Genomic DNA, 19235 nt, shown 5'->3' on the forward strand with positions numbered 1-19235 from the left:
AACTGTGTTACATTCCTGATATTTTCATCATGACGCCATTGAGGACTATTCATTTGATCTCACTCTACATTTTATGTGGGCTTAAATTCTTGAACGATTTTATAACTTTGTTTTCGGCAGTTATATTAGAGTGCCTGCTCGAGCCGTGTGACGATTTTACTTCACTCTCTCCCCATATTGGAAGACCTGGACAACACTGCCATCTACTGGTTATTTTTTTAATTGAATATAAGAATTGCTCTTGTTTCTACCTGACACTTTCTTGCCTCTTGCCAACGACTCACAAATGGCTTTCAGTCATAGGCGCAGCAAGGGTGCCATGGGCCAATCGTGTGAGCAACGACAATGGCCCCGCCTCACCTCTGCTTGGAAAGTTAGATTCTTTAATAGTCAGGCTACAGTGAACATCTAAGGCCTCTGGGCCCCTGGTGCAATCGTACCTGCTGCAGCATTGGTAGCGACGCCCCAGCCTTGGTAAGAGCAGCCCCTTCGAGGACCGAACTGCAAGGACCTGCGTTTCTGCAGCCACACTCGTGCTCGAGGTAATAATTAACCACGCAATTAACTCATGCCTGTTCCCACCTTCAATGAGCAATGGGTCGTTTTAAATTTAGTGCTGAACAGGTGTAATCCTTTTCCTGGTGTCTGCAAAGCAATGTATTTTTCTTGAGGAATAATTCTTTACTCCCTAGGTCTCGTGCCTAGTTCGCCCCGTTTCTCAGCCATTCCCCCTCCCCCACGGGTATTGCTGTTCCAAACATGCATCTTCCCCCTACCCGGCGCCGCCTCAACGGCTCCTGTCAGACTCGTGCCCCCTTCTCTAGCTTTCCCCCTCCCTTCCCCCCTCCAGGTGTCTGCCTCTCTGTGGTGAAACGTCCTCGAGTTTTCTTTGCCCGTGCAGCTCCTTTTACATGATTCCTTCTAATCTTTTATGTGCTTTTTTGGCACACACTGCATGGAGTCACAGAGAGCAAACTATCCTGTCCGATCGTTTTTACGAGCGAGTGATAAAAACGACAAGCTGTGTAGCTGCAATAAGTGTTGAATCTTTACACCTCTCTAGTGAAGACTAAAATGAAAGCATGTGCCTGCGTGGCCCTTCAGAGTTGTATTTCTCAATTCATAGACTTTTTATTGTATTTTCTTTTTTTCTTTTTGTTGTACGAGGCCCATCACACCCCACACAATTTTTTTCCAACCAGTTTAATTTTCCTGACTTGAAACTCTGCTTGCAAGGTACCATTTGAGCTTTTAATTGCTGCTTGTATTTTGTGTTTGTTTTTCAATAGCACAGCAAGTGGCTTTGATTGCCCTTGAGAGGCAGGAAGGCTGCTCTTAGCGTTCTTTCTGAAAGAGAAGCATGGCCTGCAGTGTTTGTTTTGGAGAAGGTGGACCTTTGATTGGTGACCAGTGTCTGGTGTAACTGCCGGTGATTGATTGTTTGGGCGCATTAGTGGTGCCTCTGTGTATTCTCTTACTGCTTAGGAAGCCAAACGAAGAGTGTGCTGAAAGTGAACTGTCTGCTGGGATTTGACTTTCAAACGCGTTGTGTCTGGAAGGAAAACAAGCATTGGCCAATAAGTCTCGCCTTTGGGACCTTATACGTGTTTAACCATGCAACAGTTGATGTTGTTGCACCAAGGATATTGTGCTGCATAACTAAATACTTATAAGGTCCCAAAAGCGAGACCTATTGGCTATGCCAATGCTTGTTTTGTTAGGCACTGGGAGATTAAGTGATTTGCCCAGAGTCACAGGATGTTGAGCATCGTTGCTGAGACTCGAACTCGGTTTCCCAGCTTTGTGGTCGGCTGCTCTAGCCATGAGGCTACATCCTCTCCCTAATTAATAATTAATGAAGCATAAATTACTTCCCGCCCTTTACCCCTATAAACCCCACAACCCTCACCTAAACTTTCCATAGTTAATTTACAATTAATTGATAAATATCAATTAACAAATAATTCTTAATTAATAAAAAATGAATTGCTTCCCACCCATTACCCGTATAAACCCCACAACCCACACCTAAAATTAATTACCCAACTTCCATATTTAATTTTCGATATATGAATTAATATCAATTAACAACTTATTAATAATTAATTAAAAATGAATTAATTCCCACCCTTTGACCTTTAATCCCCACAACCACACCTAAAAAGAAATACACAATTACCATAATTAATTAGCAAATATTTAATTATTATTGATTAACAACCAAATAATAATTAATTAATAATACATTACTTGCCACAATTAACACTATAAAATCTCCATTAAATAAATATTAATAAATAAAAAACAATCATTAATTTATTATAATTAAATTACTTTCCACCCTATTCCCCTATAAACCAGTAGCGACTCCTGGAGAGAGTGCTGCGGGGCGGTGAGGCGGGGCGGGGCAGGGAGGGGAGGTGCAGGGTGGGTGGTAGTAAACTCCGGCATACGGCCGTTTGGAGTGAGGTAAAGAAATATATAAGTAAAACGAATTAAATTGTGTGTGCTGCAATGCATTTGGCAGGGTGACCTTCCTGCACATAAACAATCTTCCTCTCAACACAGGCCCCCTTGCACTATGGTGCAATGGGGCCTGCGTTGATGCTAGGCAGCTAAATTTAGCACCAGCACAGGGGGAAACGCAGGGCTGCACCATATTCTAGTAATATACTTGGCTTAACGACACACTTTGCCACTTTATTGTAAATATGACCCTGTGTTTTTAGGCTTAATAAATCGTAAAATTCAAAAGATAGAACTCCCATACTTGATATTTACAATCGAAAATATTCGCATTAACTTGCCCTGGAAATGGGTTTTATTTCCAGGACATCTAGACTGAATCGCAGAAGAAAACAACAAATCTAAAGTAGACAAAAAATATTTTTTCAAGTACCTCATACAGCAGAATCATAAATGTTGATTTCCTCTGGGAATTCTGGGAAAACACGACCCTTGAAAATGCCAAGGGGTTACCAGGACATGGGATATGACCTCTCGTGTAGCCTTGTATTAGTTGGAGCTCTATGGTACTAGACTATTGAGAGCTAAATTTCGACAGTTGCCGTGGTGTTTGCTCAAAAGTTGTCATGACACTGTGCAGCTCAAGACAATGGTCCTGAACCTATGTTTTTTCATCTGTGGTACAATGAGTACAGTTGCTCCTGTGTGTTTCCTAACTCCATTGAGTTATTGTGCTTCAATGGTCCATGCTTATGGTGGAGGTGATGGATTCCATTTGTGGATTCCATCAAACTCACACACGGCATTGTGCGTAATGTGACACAGAAAAAGGGATCCGGTCTATGGCCATGGGTGTCAAGTGCATGGTGCCATGGACCGTCTATGTTCTTCCCATGCTTAGCACCGCGGTTACCAGTGGCGGTGCGTCCATTGGGGCGTTGGGGCGATGCCCCACTAGACTCGTGAGGCCGTGCGCAGCAGGCGCAGTCGGCATTGCACGCTTGCGGAATCGCGGCGCTGAAGTGGGTGGGTGGGGGCGGGGCTGACTGTCTGACTGACACTGCAGTACAGCAGTAGAGGTAGTTGCGCTTAAGCGCTGCTGTATTGTGCGGGTAAGTGCGCATGCTCGATTTTGGGATTTGACCATCCCGAACATGCCCACTACCCTCTTACCCATAGCATTGGCCAATAGGTAGCCACTCAAGCCAGGAAAGCAAGGGGGGGAGTCGGAGCCGAGGGTTGCTTCATGCAGCAGCCCCGGTCTCCTAATGGGCGAGCCGTCACCTGTGCTCTAGCCAATCCTGGCACTGCTAATGCAGCGTCTGGATTGGCAGAGACACCGCGCAGCCTGAGCCTGAGGGCAGGCATTTTCCGCATTGGCTGCCGCGCGTGAGGTGGGGTGGCCCTGCCGCTGTGCCGCACTGTAATTGGCCATAGATTCGTGACGTGACCTCGCTTGCGCAGGCTCCGGACCGTCACGGTCACTGCGTCGGCACGACTGATGAGACGAGACCTCGTGCGGTGTGTGACACGACTGAGTGAGTCTGAGACCACGTCGAGTCGTCGAGTCAAGACCTCGTGTGGTGCAGCCAGGTGCTACTACTCTCTCTGGCAGTGGCGATTCATTTGTCGTGTGTAAAAACGAAGGGTTTTTACGGTAAGGCCTCTCTCTGGGCTCTGGTGATTGATTCATTCTTAAGTGTGAAGTCCGCAAAATTGAGTGTAAAAACTAAGGGTTTTTAGGGCCTCCTAATGTACTTGGTCTGCCTCCTCCTCTACTGGAACACAGAGAGGAGGACTCGGAGATTTATGTACTACAGTACAGTACTTATGGTTGCCGTGTGCAGTGGGCACCAAAACTCGACGGTTGAACTTCACCATTCTGCCCGTTAGAACTCTGTAGCGTGCTAGGTTATCTCCCCTAATTGCATCGAGACCACCAAGCAAACACTGGAGTCACATGCAGGTGCGGAGGAACCGTAAGCAATTTACACAGCTTGGTTCGTGAGTAGCTTATTTGTGGAAATGAACTTTGACAGACCTCAGGCATATTAAAAGACAAGAGCATTTTAATTTCATGAAAAATGCAGGAAATAGAACAGAATTCTTTGTGAATCTACTGGACCGCTTGTTTTACTGTTGAGTATGGGGCATAGTTCTTATTTATCTCTTTTGTACTGTTTGCACAATGGTTACTGGTATATTTCGATGTTGGGTGTATATGTTTATGCTGCGCTGAGGCTACCTTCGGGAAGCACACGGTGCGATACAAAAGAAAAATAAGAACTGAAATGAGCGCAGTAGTTGTTGCAGACTTGATGATTCCAGAGCCGTAAGAGGAACTGAAGGAGGTGTGCCTCGAAGCCGCAGGCAGTCAGGCTACCAGCTGTAACCTAGCATTGTGGTGAGCAGGAAAACCTGCTGTTTGAATTGAGAAGCAAAATTGATGGTGGTTTGTTTTCAAGAAACTAGCAGGTATTCATTTCAAACATCGCTTTGCATTGTGGCGGCAGGCAGGTTGTTTGAACAGAAATCAAAGAAGCTTTGAGATAAAACCATATTTCTACTCTATTTATTGAGGGACAGATTTTTGTAAAGCGCTACAAGGCCACATTGTGGTTAATTCCAAGCACTGGAGCTACACAGATAATAGAAACAGAGTATGTATTTAAAGTCGGACTGGGCTCTACCAGCATGCTTCCGATGCTACGCCTTTGTAAATGATCTTAGCTAAATGCCAGTCAGAGCTGCTCAGTGTTCAGGGGTTTTCTGAAATATAGGTCTTTGGTTTAAGCCCACAGGTTGAGAGACCCCAGCGCTCCCCAGTTTTTTCATCCCACTTAAAGCCCCGGCTATAATATTTATATCAGTCAGTATTCTTTTTCATTGCCCTTCTCCCATACTGTACACCGAAGCGGAGTTAGTCTCTTCTGAAGTTTATTTATGTTGAGAGAAAGAAGTTCGAGGGTCTCACTGCTCTGGCACAAATGTTAACCCACGACTCTTCAGGAATTTCTTAGGGTAATTTCGCCACCTGATTTGTCCTGTATCTATGTGCAACTGTGGGACACTTGCATTTACGGTGTTGAAGAAGGTGTATTGTGATTCATTGCCCTTCCTCGTTTTCAAGGCCTGTGTTATAGCTTATTACAAGGCCGGTGAATAGGGGCCTTCCGTTACTGCCACCCACCGTCCATCCCGCCTCATTGCACGCTATTATATTAATAATGTCTCCGTATGGCTCTCTGATGAATGTCCCACAGAACATGCGCGGCCATTTTAGTTCCGCGCAGGTTCTTCAATGGACACATTCTGTAATGGCTCAAATGGCACGTGGGCATTTCAGACTTAATTTCGTCTGTGCGGGCCCATGGCCAAAGCCTAGAATTTATACTGGAAGAAAAAGCTGCTAGAATTAGTGGCTGCACAGGATGCCAAGGGGAAAATAAATGCGAGTGTTAGACATGTTTTCATTGTACCATAGATGTTTTTTAAGGAGTTGTCAGTTTTTTAAGTTGTGTCTTTTAGATTTAGAGGGAGTTTGTCCTATCCGTTGGAACTCAGATGTTATGAAGCTCTGTGGTTATACTGAATAAGCAGCTACCTATGTTATATGACATCTCTTTATTAATGTTATAACTGCACTTTCACAATTGCTTTATTAACCTTCCTGCTTTCTCAAATTTGCTTGAAAATGCACCATTTCTCTTCTCTTTTTTCAAAATTTTCTCGGGGGGAGAACCCCCCGAACCCTCCTTATAGGGGTTCGGGCTCGCTCGCTACGCTCGCTCGCAACGGTGAAGTATACCAATCATCTTACGCCCCACCACTTTAAAATGTCACCAGCCGCCCCCTGGCGGTTACGTTCTGGTCATGTGATCAGTCATCTAAAATGAAGCGCCCTTGGCTCTGTCTAGCATGGTCTGCTCGCCAGACCCTTCTCACGGCATCACAGGAGTGGTTTACAATTGCATATTAAGGAAGTATCCTTTAATTTGTGACAGAAGTATCCTTGTGCTTATCCTTGTGATGAAGAACATTCCATCGGTAACCGCCCGCCATTATAGCGCTGCATCATGAAGTAGAAAGATTTTAATTAGCACTTTCACTTTTTTGCTTAAGCTTCAGTGCATTCTCTGTGGTGACTGACATGTGCCCGAGCCTGTTCCGCCACTGTTGGCTCTTCTGAAGCACTGGCCTTTTGGAGATCTCCTTGCTTCCCCGTAGGCCAGTCAGAATCCAACCAGCAATCCCTTTGATAACTTCAGCCTATGCTGATGATGTACTCCTCTATATTGTGGATCCGTCTTCATCCATCCCTCCATTATTACGTTTAATTAACACTTGTTCTCATTTTTCAGGATATTCACTAAAAAGTAAAAAGAAACTGATTTTTTTTTCTTTAAATATTCACTGTGTTCCAGCTATGGTTCCAAACAAAGAAATTATTTGAGCTAAAGACAAAATTAAATACCTTGGTATATTCTCACATAACATAACAGAATCAATTTCATTAAATTGTGACTGTATTTTAGATTATGTTAAAGACAAATTTAAAAAATGGTCGGCTTTACATTTAACTTTGTGGGGGAAGATAGATGCTGTTAAAATGGTTATTGTTCCAAAGAATTTCTATCTTATTTCTATGATGCCTATTCAGCTCCCTCTTAATATCTATAAAAATAGGGATAAACTTGTTACCACATTTATTTGGAATAATAAACCTCCTATAAATTATAAAAAACTGAAGTTGGTTAAGAACAATGGTGGATTATGTTCACCAATTTTTTTTAATTATCATAAAGCATTCATTTTGAAACAAGTACATTGTGGTTTCAATCTTCGACACCTAACAACACTCTTGCATGGCTATGTACTGAACAAAATTTGGTTGCTCCATTTCCGTTACCTGCATTGGTCACTATGGCTAATTCAACGAGTTTGCTTCAGAAATCAGTAATTGCTAAATCTACAAAATTAATATTACAGGATTTCGATTCAATTTTTCAATTTTCTATGTCACATACTTTACATTCATCATTATGGTATAATCCTAGGCTTGAATTAAATTGCACTAAAAAAATTTGGAATTCCTGGATTTAAGCTGCTATTTTTTATTTGGAAGATATCTATCATAGCAATGCTTTTTTAACCTTTGATTTAATTGCAACAGGTGTTTGCTTTAAAGTCTACAGATAGCTATAAATATGAACTTTTGTGTAATTAAATACTTGACGCCTTTCGTAATAATTTTCCTTAGAATGCGTACTCTGATTTGGCAGTGTATATCCAAACGATGGCCTCCTCTTCTCATGCTGTGTCACTTATTTATAAAAAATGTAATGGATGTGCAAGGGATAATATAGATTTTCTAACTTCTTTCTGGAATAAGGAGTTAGATATTTTATTTTCTCCGGATCTGGTTGAATGACATTTCAGGATGGCTACCCATTTAACTATTTTAAACTAACACATTTATTTTATTCAATTGCCTGTGGACTCCTTTTAGGTTATTAAAAGCAAAACGATTGAATTTATGTGAATGTTGGAATTGCTCTCAGCATGATTTTCTTTTATTGCACTATCCAATTGTATTTATTGGTATTAGAGGTTTCTTACCTATTATTAAACTTTTATATAACTGTTAGATAATTGTTTTGCTATCAAGCTATGTATTAATTGTACCTTTTTCCGATGCTCTTTTTTGTATGGTCTTGTCTATTTCTTATCAAAAATCAATAACAAATATTTGAAGTCTGAATCCAACCAGCGAGATCAAATTGTGACCTATTAGGTTATGGTTATGTCATTCAGCCCCCTTTCTATCTTCTATTATAGTGATTCTAGCTTTACATGAATGGGGATAAAAAACAAGTACTTGAACAAACATACAAGCAGCAGAACATACCTGCAGTACCAGAAAATGACACTAAGGGGCCGATTCCAATCCTGGAAAAAGGCTGTACGAATCGTTGTACGGAGCGTTTTCTCCGTACGACTCGTACCCGGTAAACTTTCCTTACAACGTAGGAAGTACGATTCGTACAGAAAGCCTCTTTCCGTACGAATCGTACAAAAGACCGTACGGGTAAAAAAAACAACGATTCTGATCCGGAACAGCCTGTACGCAACGTCCGGACGTATTTAAGCAGCGGTTTCCGGCCCAGCAAGTACGATTCGTCCCTACGGCACTCCGTGCGGCTCTTTTCTTACCGGAGCCAAAAACAGCCGTAAAAGCAGAGTCTTACAAACGGAGCCCCGGTACGCTACGTACACGCCATGAACCCCATCGTACGTGTCATCCCGGTCCTCTTAGCCTATGACCTGGTGCACTGAAACCGACGCACACGCCGCAGAAGGTGAGAACAACACCCAGGGGCCAGGGTGGGGGTGAGGGGCAGGAAACATACCCCATACCCAAAGCCAAACCTATAATATGGAGCCCATACATTACCACCAGGGTCTGGTCACTTGGGGGGGGGCGTGTCCAGCAACCCCTGCGTACCGCAACAACGGAAGTGGACGTGTACGGTGCGTACACCAACATTGCGTATGTATTGTGCGTACACCAACATTGCGTATGTACGGTGCGTACACCAACATTGCGTATGTACGGTGCGTACACCAACATTGCATATGTACGGTGCGTACATACGCGATATTGTTGTACGGTGCGTACATATGTTTGGGGGTGCCTGTACAACTCATACCCCTGTACGACTCGCACCCCGGGAACAACTTTTCCCGGGATACGAGTCGTACAAAGTTCGCTTCGTAGCGGGTAAAGTCATTCCCCGTGTACGGGACGTTTTCCGTACGATTCGTAAATCGGAAAGCCGGTCCGGATCGTACTTGTACGGTCGGACTGTATTTTTATCCCCTTTGCCGCGGCAGGAATTCCGCCGCGGCGCTGGGGGGGGTTTGGGGGCAGCGCGGTGGCGCTGTGCTCGTGACGGAACCACTCCGTTACGAGCCACGGTTGAGCTGTGCTCATGACGGAGTGGTTCCGTCACGTCTCCGCCCACTGCGCTAATCGCCCGCACAGGCGGGGAATTAGCGCCGCGTGGGTGGAGCGGCCGCCAACGGCCACAGCATGATGGAACCACTCCGTCATGAGCACAGCGCAACCGTGGCTCATGACGGAGTGGTTCCGTCATGAGCGGGGAAGGGGTTAGGATTCGTACGGAAAAGTGTCCGGGTCCGTCTCGTACAACTTTTCCCGATCCCATTCGTATGGATTGGGCCAATCCGTATGTATTTTTCCCGTACGAATCGTACTTCACGGCTCGGACGGGACTTGTACGATTCATACGGAAATAATTACGGATACGAGTCGTACGGAAAAAAAAATACAGGATCGGAATCGACCCCTAAATGTACTAGAACACACTACAGGAAGTAGACCTAAACTATAAAAAAATATCCCTTTCCCAAGCAGAAAACAAATTCATATCATCAGGAAGTCAGTTCAAGAAAATATCAGTCCAAATCTTGTGTATTAATATTCTTCTTTATTTTCTCACCCTGTTCAAAGCCATGGGTATTTTACAAGTGGCTCATGACAGAAAATAGGCATAGCTGGTATAGCCGAGATGTAGCCAACACTTGTTTCGTCTTGGGTATATCGCCCATCGACTTCATCAGGGGAAACGTGAATTCAAGAACAGAATCCAGGCAAAGCCTGTAAGTAGTCCTATTCAGCATGGGTCTTAGTAGAGTTTATATCCCAGGAAAAACAGTCGGGCGTATGAACTAATATATTAAATATACTTGTATTCCAGGTAGATACGTTTATAAGTGTATATCGGATTTCGGAGAGTACTCCCGTCGTGATTGAGGACTGACTGACTGTTTTTCCTGGTATACAAGCTCTACTAAGACCCATGATGATTGGGACTATTTACAGGCTTTGCCTGGATTTTGGCGGACCTGTTCTTCAATTCACGTTTGTCCTGAGGAAGTCGATGGGCGAAATACCCAAGACGAAACACGTGTTGGCTACATCTCGGGTATACCAGCTACGCCTATTTTCTGTCATGAGCCACTTGTAAAATACTAGCAAAGGGTGCGTTTTTGCTCACCCAGCTGCTGCACTGCTTGAGTGAGAACAATGCTCCATATAAACCACTTTTCAAACTTGACCATATTTAATCCATAGAAACCAAACAATCCTCAATTCAAGTTGTCCAAATCTTATACATTCGTAGAATCAATCCGGAGACAGCATAATTATGCAAAATACTTTATTTTCGTATTTTCAAATACTTTCTGTTGCCAATCCAAAGTATGTACGGCTAATTGTATTTCCTCAGGACTCACAGTGAAACCCAGTGCATTTCGAACCTGTTCGGTTCTTTGTCAAGGGTCACTGTAAAAAATTAAAAGAATCCGCTTAACCAACCACTCGCAGACAAACCTTCGTCTGAGACTTACAAATCCTAGTTTCCCCTCTTTCTCTACCCAGATGTCACCTCCCAATTCCAACCCTCCTTCATTCACCAGAAAAAACTAAATGGAACGCTTTCTTAAAAACAAAACGTGCTCAGTGCTTGAACAGTTGATATCACCGCTATAACTCCCCAGGAATCGCCACCCTTGAACCCTCCCTCGTAAATTCACATCCTCATGAATAAATTAAATAAAATACAAACAGAACCCAATTACCTCATGCAAGCCGTGTTCGGCATTATGACCTCTACATGCCGCCCTTCATTCCCAAAAAGTCATCTCGTGCTCCCTTTCCCTCTGATGGTACTTAAAAAGCTCCCAGGGGTGTTTTCAATATAACCACGTGATTACTTAGTTCAAATGAAATACCTCCATTATTGTAAACCGGCTAATCCGACTACAAAACCCATAATGCATTGTCCCCCCAAAATAAAACCAAAACACATTCCATCCTGTAAGTTCGAAAATCATAACGAATACAACACTGAGTCATAAACAAAAATGCTGCATCAGTGAATTATATCAGCTTAAACTGTAAAACGTTACAATGCCACCAACACGAAAAACACGAATTTGTCAGTGAAAGTCCATTGAGTATGAGATACGTCCATAGAGTGTTCAGATTCACCATCCTTCCAATCCGACATGATGTGCTAATCCATTTGTGTAGCCCATGCGAAATTCATTGATGTACCACTGTCTGCAGAGTGATGCTTGAAGGGACGATACAAAGCGCTGCTTGCACGCATCCATTTGGCAGTTTCAGCTAAACAATTTAGGGGCATATTATCAAGAAACCCTCAAGAAATGCCCTTGAGAATTCCAATAGAAGCCCATGTTCTGGTGTCAACCTGGGCTTCTATTGGAATTCTCTGCGGCATATTATCAAGCCCATTATCGCCGCTTTAGCTGCAGTTTTCTGCCGCTACAGTGGCGATAATTTTAACACCGTGCTTTATAAAATGCCCATAATATTTCTAAGAGGAGGTGTGCATTCGCCATTCATACATTTGCTGACCACTTGTATAATACCCAATAAAGAAGAATATTAATACACAAGATAAGGACTGATATTTCTTGGACTGGCTTCCTGATGATATGAATTTGTTTTCTGCTCGGGAATGGGATCTTTCTTTATAATCTGCTCTTTGTGTACCTTTGGTCACGGAGGACTTTTGGATACGTGGGTGGCCGTTTCAGCTGTTCCCTCGAGCACCTCCCAGATACTATTGGTATTTTGATTATAATAATGGAATTACGCAAGGGCTGACCTAGCCACACTCCAAAGTTACATTGTAGACCTAAACTACACACAGCAGAACAAAATACCCAGGAGTAGACCACAATTACAATTATCATAGCAAACTACAAGTACCAGGTCAAACTCCAAGTACAAGAACTAAAACAAAAGTTCCAGAGCAAAATACAAGCATCAGAACCAAATTAAAAGCAGCAAAACCACCTTGCAAATACTGTACCAGAACTACTAGCACGAGTGCTACTTGAGAACTCTACCAGTACCAAGGTGTCCATTTATACAAAAAGAATATCATCTTTCCCGGTTTGAAGAGCTCCAAAATTGGGCTCCCCAAATAATTTAGATGCCCAAACAACATACAAATCATATCCTAATATAGAATAGCCTAATTCTAAAATGTCAACCAAAAGCATGAATTTCTCCTTTGAGTGTTTGGCTTTACAGATGCTCTTTTTTCTAATCTGTTTTTATGTTCATGACTGACCAAATCCTATCATCACAACCATGAGTTTGTGAAACCCCAGAGAGACAGAAGATGGTATCTCAAATGCATGTAGATGTGAACTGGTAGTAAAATTGCCATTTTGTTATGCATTTATATATCAAGGACTGTCTTCAGGTGCCATGTTGAAAATTCGCAGAAACGGGGACTTCAAGAAACTGTCTCATGAACGGAGGAGATGGAAGACCCCTTTTTTGGTAGCTCTCACTCAATGTCCTTAAAATTGAGGGTATTTTTGAGGGTGTGCGTTTTCCTGAAATGTAGGTAGGTCAGTCCTGCCCTTGACAGTGGTTCAACTAGATCAGTGGTCCTCAAACTGAGAAGTTGGTTCCATTCAGTGGTGAAAGTGGAAATGTGTATCAAGGTGGGGCACTGGACTCTGGAAAAGAGGATTAGCCTATCCCTGAAGAAGGCCTACTGATATCACACTGAGAAACAGTGCTGTCATATACTGGATGAAAGTAGAGCAGCCATGAGGCATTCTGTAGTAGGCAATCAGTATTGTCTGATGTCATTCATGTCATGGCTGGAGTCGGCATTAAGGGAGGGCTTCAAGCAGCTGTGGCCCATCTACAGAGGCTGAGGGGCCACGCCCCCTCACCTTTCAATAAATCAGGAGTTTGTATAGCGTAGCTACTCACCTGTGAGGGACTCAAGGCGCTGAGGGGGAGTAGGGCTGCTGAGCCATCTAACCATGGAGGTTCAGTCAAAGAGCCAAGTCTTGCGATCCATCCTGAATTGGGTCAGCGACTGGGATTGCCTCAGGTGGAGGGGTCTTAGTAGCGAGGTAGGAGATTCTGGTCTTGTGAATCCGTGAGACGGTCGCCATGGCAAATTGGGCAGAGCGAAGTTGTCTTGCGGGTACATGGAATGAGAGGCAGTGGTTCAGATATGCTGGTCCTGCATCGTGGAGAGTTTTGTAGGCATGTGTGAGGTGCTTGAAGGTGATTCTCTTGCTGACTGGGAGCCAGTGGAGTTGTCGGAGGTGTTGTGTGATGTGGCTGTAGCGGGGAATGTCGAGGACCAGTCTGGCTGTGGCAGTTTGAGCGTTCTGTAGGTTTCTGAGCTGGTTCTGGGAGATGCAGGAGTTGAGTGTGGTGCCGTACTCAAGTCTGCTGATGATGAGTGTGTGGGTAACTGTCTTTCTGCATTCTGTGGGGATCCATCTGAATGTCTTTTGAAGCAGGTGGAGCGTGTGGAAGCAGGATGAGGATACTTGGATATTTGGTGGTTCATTGTGAGCAAGGAGTCCAGTATGATGCTGAGGTTATGTAAGTAGTCCGTGGGGTGGGAGGGGTTCCCAGTGCGACGGCCACCAGGAGTCATCCCAGGCTGTGGTGGCAGGTCTCACGATGAGTACTTCGGTCTTGTCTGAGTTGAGCTTGAGGCAGCTATCTTTCATCCAGTTGGCCACGACCTTCATCCCGCTGTGAAAGTTGGTTCTGGTGGCTGTGGGTTCCTTGGTGAGGGAGAGGATCAGCTGGGTGTCATCGGCATAGGGGACAATGTTGAGTCAGTGGATTCTGACGATGGCCATGAGGTGGGCCATGTAGATGTTGAAGAGGGAGCAGATGTCGTGGGTGGTGGCTGGGATTGTGGTCTCTGTGCTGTGGTTACTAGGGAAGCAGGATTGAGAGATGTTCAGGATTTTGTTCTCTTTGATGAACTCGGAGAGTTGGGTGTTGATGGCCTTCTCAATGACCTTGGCTGGAAAGAGGAGGAGGGAGATGGGTATAAAGTTCCTGAGATCTGTTGGGTCAGCGAATGGCTTATTCAGCAGGAGTTTGATCTTGGCTTGTTTCCAGTCATCAGCGAAGGTGGTGGTTTCGATGGAGCAGTTGATGGTGTGGCGAAGTTCTGGGGCGATGGAGGCGGCTGCTCTATGGAAGATGTGGGCAAGGGTCCGATGGGGCTCCGGAGTGGATGCTCTTTATGGTCTTGAGTGTGTCGTATGTGGTGAGCAGAGTCCAGTTGAGCAGGATCTGTTGGGGTGCGGCGTGGTTGTGTGCAGTGGTGACAAGCGTTCTGGCAGGGTCTTGGATGTTGAAGCTTTCGGAGATTTGCCTGATCTTGTGGTTGTAGAAGGTGCAGAGTTTGTTGCAGAGGTCTTAGGAGGGTGTGACTTCTGTAGTCTAACTGTTGGGCTTAGTGAACTCCTTGACGATGGCGTGTTGTGTGCGCTGGTGTTGATTCTGTCTTGGAGGGCCATTTTCTTTGTGGTTTTGAGGAGGAGGTGGTGTGCGTTGATGGCAGTTTTGAAGGTTGCATGGGTTTCCATGGTTTTGTTATTCCTCCATCTCTTCTTGGGTCATCTGCAGGTGCGTCTGGACTTGTGGATGGCGGGAGTGAACCAGCTGGCTTTCTTGGAGTGTTGCTTGCCTGGTGCCTTCTTGAGAGGTGCTAGAGTGACGGCGCAGTTGGCGATCCATCGGTGAAGGTTGGGTGCTGCGTTGTTGGCATATGTTGATGTTGGCGGTGTGGTACTGCTGAGGAGAGTGATGAGATGGCCTTGTTACAGCTATGACGGGGTGGGGACAGTGAGGGCGGTGGTGAATGGCGGGAGTGGTGAAGGTGAAGTGCATGAAGTGGTGGTCGGTCCAGAGGAGTTTAGTGGTGTGGCTGTAGGTGATGTTCCCGCTGGCAGAGAAGACGGGGTCAAGCGTATGTCCGGCTGTGTGGTTCAAAGCGGTGACTAGCTGCTTGAGTCCAATGTTGGCGAGGATCTCCAGAAGGGGGATGCGGTGTTCTGGTCACTGTGGTTGTCCAGCTGAAAGTTGAGGTCGCCGAGTAGGATGTAATCAGGGAATGCGAGAGCCTGTGGAGCGATTAGGTCTACTATGGTGTCGGAGCAGGGCGGCCAGGGACCGGGAGGCCTTTAGACAAGAGTGCCACAGAAGGTGGTGTTGGGGTTGGTCTGGATCTGAAAAACGAGGTGTTCCATGGTTGTCATTGGGTCGTTCGAGTGAGTGGTCAGACGGAAGGTGTTCTTGTGGACGATGGCGATGCCTCCTCTAGATCGGCCCGTGCGGTTTTTGCAGGTGATTTTGTAGCCGTCGGGGATGGCAGTGGCAATGTCCGGACCAGATCAGGGGTTGGTACAGGTTTCAGAAGAAGGCGATATCGAGAGAGGCAGCGTTGAGGTGGTCCCAAATTTCTGTGGTGTGTTTGTGAAAGGAGTGCATGTTGAGGAAGATGCAGTTGAGCTGGTCAAGTGCGCTGTTGGTCGGCTGGGTGGTGAGAGGAGCTGGTGTGTTGGGGTGGGTGAGGGTGTGGCTGTAATTCCGCAAGAAGAAGGGTCCTTGGGTGTCCTTCGATGAGGCAAGGTGGCAGGTGGTGATGCATCCTGTGTTGAGGGTGAGGAGGATGCTGGTGTTGTATCGGTGGAAGGTCCGAGAACCAGGGTCCCTGGCGTTGGGCACGGTCCAGGCATGGACGGGCACAGATGGGCTTGCCTTTGGTGCACCAGCAGCACAGCCGCTATTAAGTAATGTGCGTGGGCTGGACAGCTGGCAGGCGGTTAACGTGGGGATCGGGAAGGGTCACTGGAGGGGGGCAGGCCGCTGTGGGTCGCAGCAGGAAGGGCAGCAAAAAGTGCAAAAAAATGCAAAAAGCAGGAAAAAGGCAAGAAGCTCAAAAAAACAGAAGCAGAAGAAAGGCAAAAGAGGCAGAAAAAAACTGAAAAAGACAGACAGAAGCTACCAGGTGGAGTTGTACAGTGAAGGGAGCTGTCCACTAGAAAGGTCAGTTTTGCCCCTTAAGAAGAGTTTCTGACAGGATGAGCAAAAGTCAGTCAGACAAACACTCTTTTTTTCAGGTCAGGCAGCCATGAGCTAGACATGTGCTAAATGCACAGGCTCCTGGTTGCCTGAACTGATCTTTCCTGGGACGAGGATGTCATAGCTCCTGTGAGTGTGACCTCCTCATCTCAGAAAAGGTCTTCCAGGCCCTCCCCCTCTGGAGCATCACTCATTGCCTCAGACCTGGGCGCTTCAGTTTTAAGCCCTGTAGTGCCCAGGACCGAGTGTCAATCAGTGACAGCTCATCACAGAGTGGGGTGGGGTCAGCAGTCTCACTGACTCCATCTGTCTCACTGACCCCATCCCACTCTGTGATGAGGTTGGGACTCCTAAGTCCAACCCTTCTGGGACCTCCGAGGCACAGCTGCAGCTAAGGGGGATTTTGTTTTTAAAGTAATGTTTGGTGTGTGCGTGTATATTTGAATAATTGATAATGAGTGTTGTGACTGGAAGTGTGGGTGCATGCGTGTGTGTGTGTGAATGCATGGCTGAGTGAGTGTGTATGTGTGCGTGTGACAGAGGCGCAACTAGAGCCAAATTTCGGGGGGGGGGGCTGAGCAAAAATTTCGGGGGGGGCTGAACTTTAAGCAATAGGCAGAGTGGAGTTGCAGGGGCTCTTAGAAGGGGTGAAACAACAGCGAGGCCTCATTAACATGCAAATGGTCTTTCTAAAGACCTGCGAAGTGCTCGGGTGCGGCTGCTTTTTTGCCCGGGAAGGTGTCTCATCCCGGGCTGCCAAACGCGACGGGGGGGGGGGGGGGGCTGAAGCCCTGTGAGTCCAATGGGTGTTGCGCGCCTGGCGTGTGACCCGTTTGCCCTTCTCCCTCCTAAAATTACTGGCCGCCACGGACTTCAAGTTACCCCTAACGCTTCACCTCCCTCACTTCTGATAAACGATCACACAGAGGACCTTTTGAGGGGGAAAATGCTGCCGTACCCCGTTGGCAATCATGTATATGTGTATGCTTTTAAATGGAAAATCATAAGATAACTGCAATATTTAAGAGTTAACAGTGAACACGTATATAGAGGAACCTTACTATTATCAGTAACAGCTTGTTTTTTTTATATAGCACTTGTTACTATAGTTCTGTCATTTTTAGCTCTAGGCATTTATGTGTTATTACCCCATTTAACTAAACCTATTTATTTACATCAGAAGGACGAAGAGCAGTGTCAGCCCTTCCGGCAGTCGCCGGCCATGAGTCACATAAATCGGCTATGAGCACTGAGCAGGCTTCCAGTTATTAATTTGGTAGATTGACCACAAGAGGGCGCGCTTGCCTTGATTTATGCGCCTGCCATTCTATAATATGAAGGGTTTAGCTCATTTCTGAAAACAAGCGTGTTGACTTTCATCAGTAAAACTATAAAAATACCTTCTGCGTCTGGAAAGCAGCGCCAAACCCAAAGTACATGATCAAAGGGAGGCTAAACAATATGTAATCTACTCGGCTAATGAGAGAAACGCAGAGTAGGAGGTTGTGCAAGACCAGTGAAACTATGCGATTCTTTAGCCGCAGTGTTGTGTGCATAGTTTGGTATTTACTGCACTGCCATCAAAGTCTATCAAATTGTGCAACATAAAAATAGTCTTTGACTCAAACGGTTCAAAACTTATTTGAAAAGTGGCACAAGCGGTGCCGCGCTTTAGCAGACCCTTTGCAAATTTCGACTTGTCACCTTTAGTTGTTAATCAATATATGACGTGCTAAATTGGGGGAAATGAGGTGAATTCCTTACCCGATATTGTGTTGAAATGAGAAAATAGCCAAATAAAACTGCCACAGAATGAGCTGCTTTTTGCTCCATAAATTGACAATTCGTGCCACATACTTTAGTCAACCTTGCCACACAGTTTGACTCATCTTTGCTGCATAATTCCAGAGGTGTTGGGTAGCTGGAAGCTATTCATCACGATAGAATGATGGCGGGACGTCTCTAGTGGAACTCACCACAACCCACGGCGGTGGGGTTGGGGGAGTGGGGGGAAGGGAATAAGGGGGAATAGGGGTGAGGTTTCCGCCAGTCACCAGAACCCCAGACACACAAATGACACCAGAACAAATTCAGCATATTTCCCTGGGTCAGACGGACCCCAGATCCGGCCCCGGAATAGCTGCCGGAACTGGGATCCGGTGCGAACCCATAGCTTTCGAGCTGGTCCCAGGATATTTCTCATGCAAGACCCCTCTTCCATAGCAATGTCCGGGAGCCCCAGGGCCTCATGACTGTTGGCGCCTTGGGAGGCTGCCTAGTATTGGCTTGCCTTAGATCTGTTCTTGATGCCAGGTTCGGTGGCAATGTGCTAGTTTGTACCCGAGGAGCCAGACACTGAGACTCAGAAACGCATCAGGGAAGCAAGGCAGAGATACCAGGGCCAAAAGGCAAGCAGCAAAAGGCAAAGAGGAGGTGGCTGAATATTACAGGAGTACACAGGGGGGAGAGGAGGCATGGCCTGCTGTTTGAGGTTCAGGAGATAGGGGGCAGTCAGGAGAGGCACTGCTGAGATTCAGGGGCGTCTGCTGCCTGCGGCTTCTCTTACCTTCTGGTGTGGACCTCTGGCTTCCGTAGATGGCCAGAGTCGGACTGGCCAATAGGGCGATCATGCAGAGCCCGATGGGCTGGTCTGACAGATCAGTTGTGGACCCATTCTTTAGCAGTTTGAGGGCCTGTTTTATGGCATGGCGGGCCGGTTCCCTGATGCTGCCACAAGCATTGCCTGCAGGAACACAAAAGCATGGGAATGTCCTACCCTCGTGGT

General features: G+C 45.8%; 1 long non-coding RNA gene across 1 annotated transcript in view; it reads left to right on the plus strand.

Moving 5' to 3' along the window:
* Positions 1-283: 283 nt before the first annotated feature.
* The window catches only part of LOC146868658 (uncharacterized), a 228502-nt gene continuing 209550 nt past the window's right edge, over positions 284-19235 (plus strand). Inside the window, exon 1 of the long non-coding RNA XR_014966341.1 lies at positions 284-542. This is a non-coding gene — a long non-coding RNA (uncharacterized LOC146868658). The remainder of the gene's footprint in view (positions 543-19235) is intronic.

This window comes from Triturus cristatus, chromosome 1_2 (assembly GCF_964204655.1).
Source record: "Triturus cristatus chromosome 1_2, aTriCri1.1, whole genome shotgun sequence".
Lineage (NCBI taxonomy): Eukaryota > Metazoa > Chordata > Amphibia > Caudata > Salamandridae > Triturus > Triturus cristatus.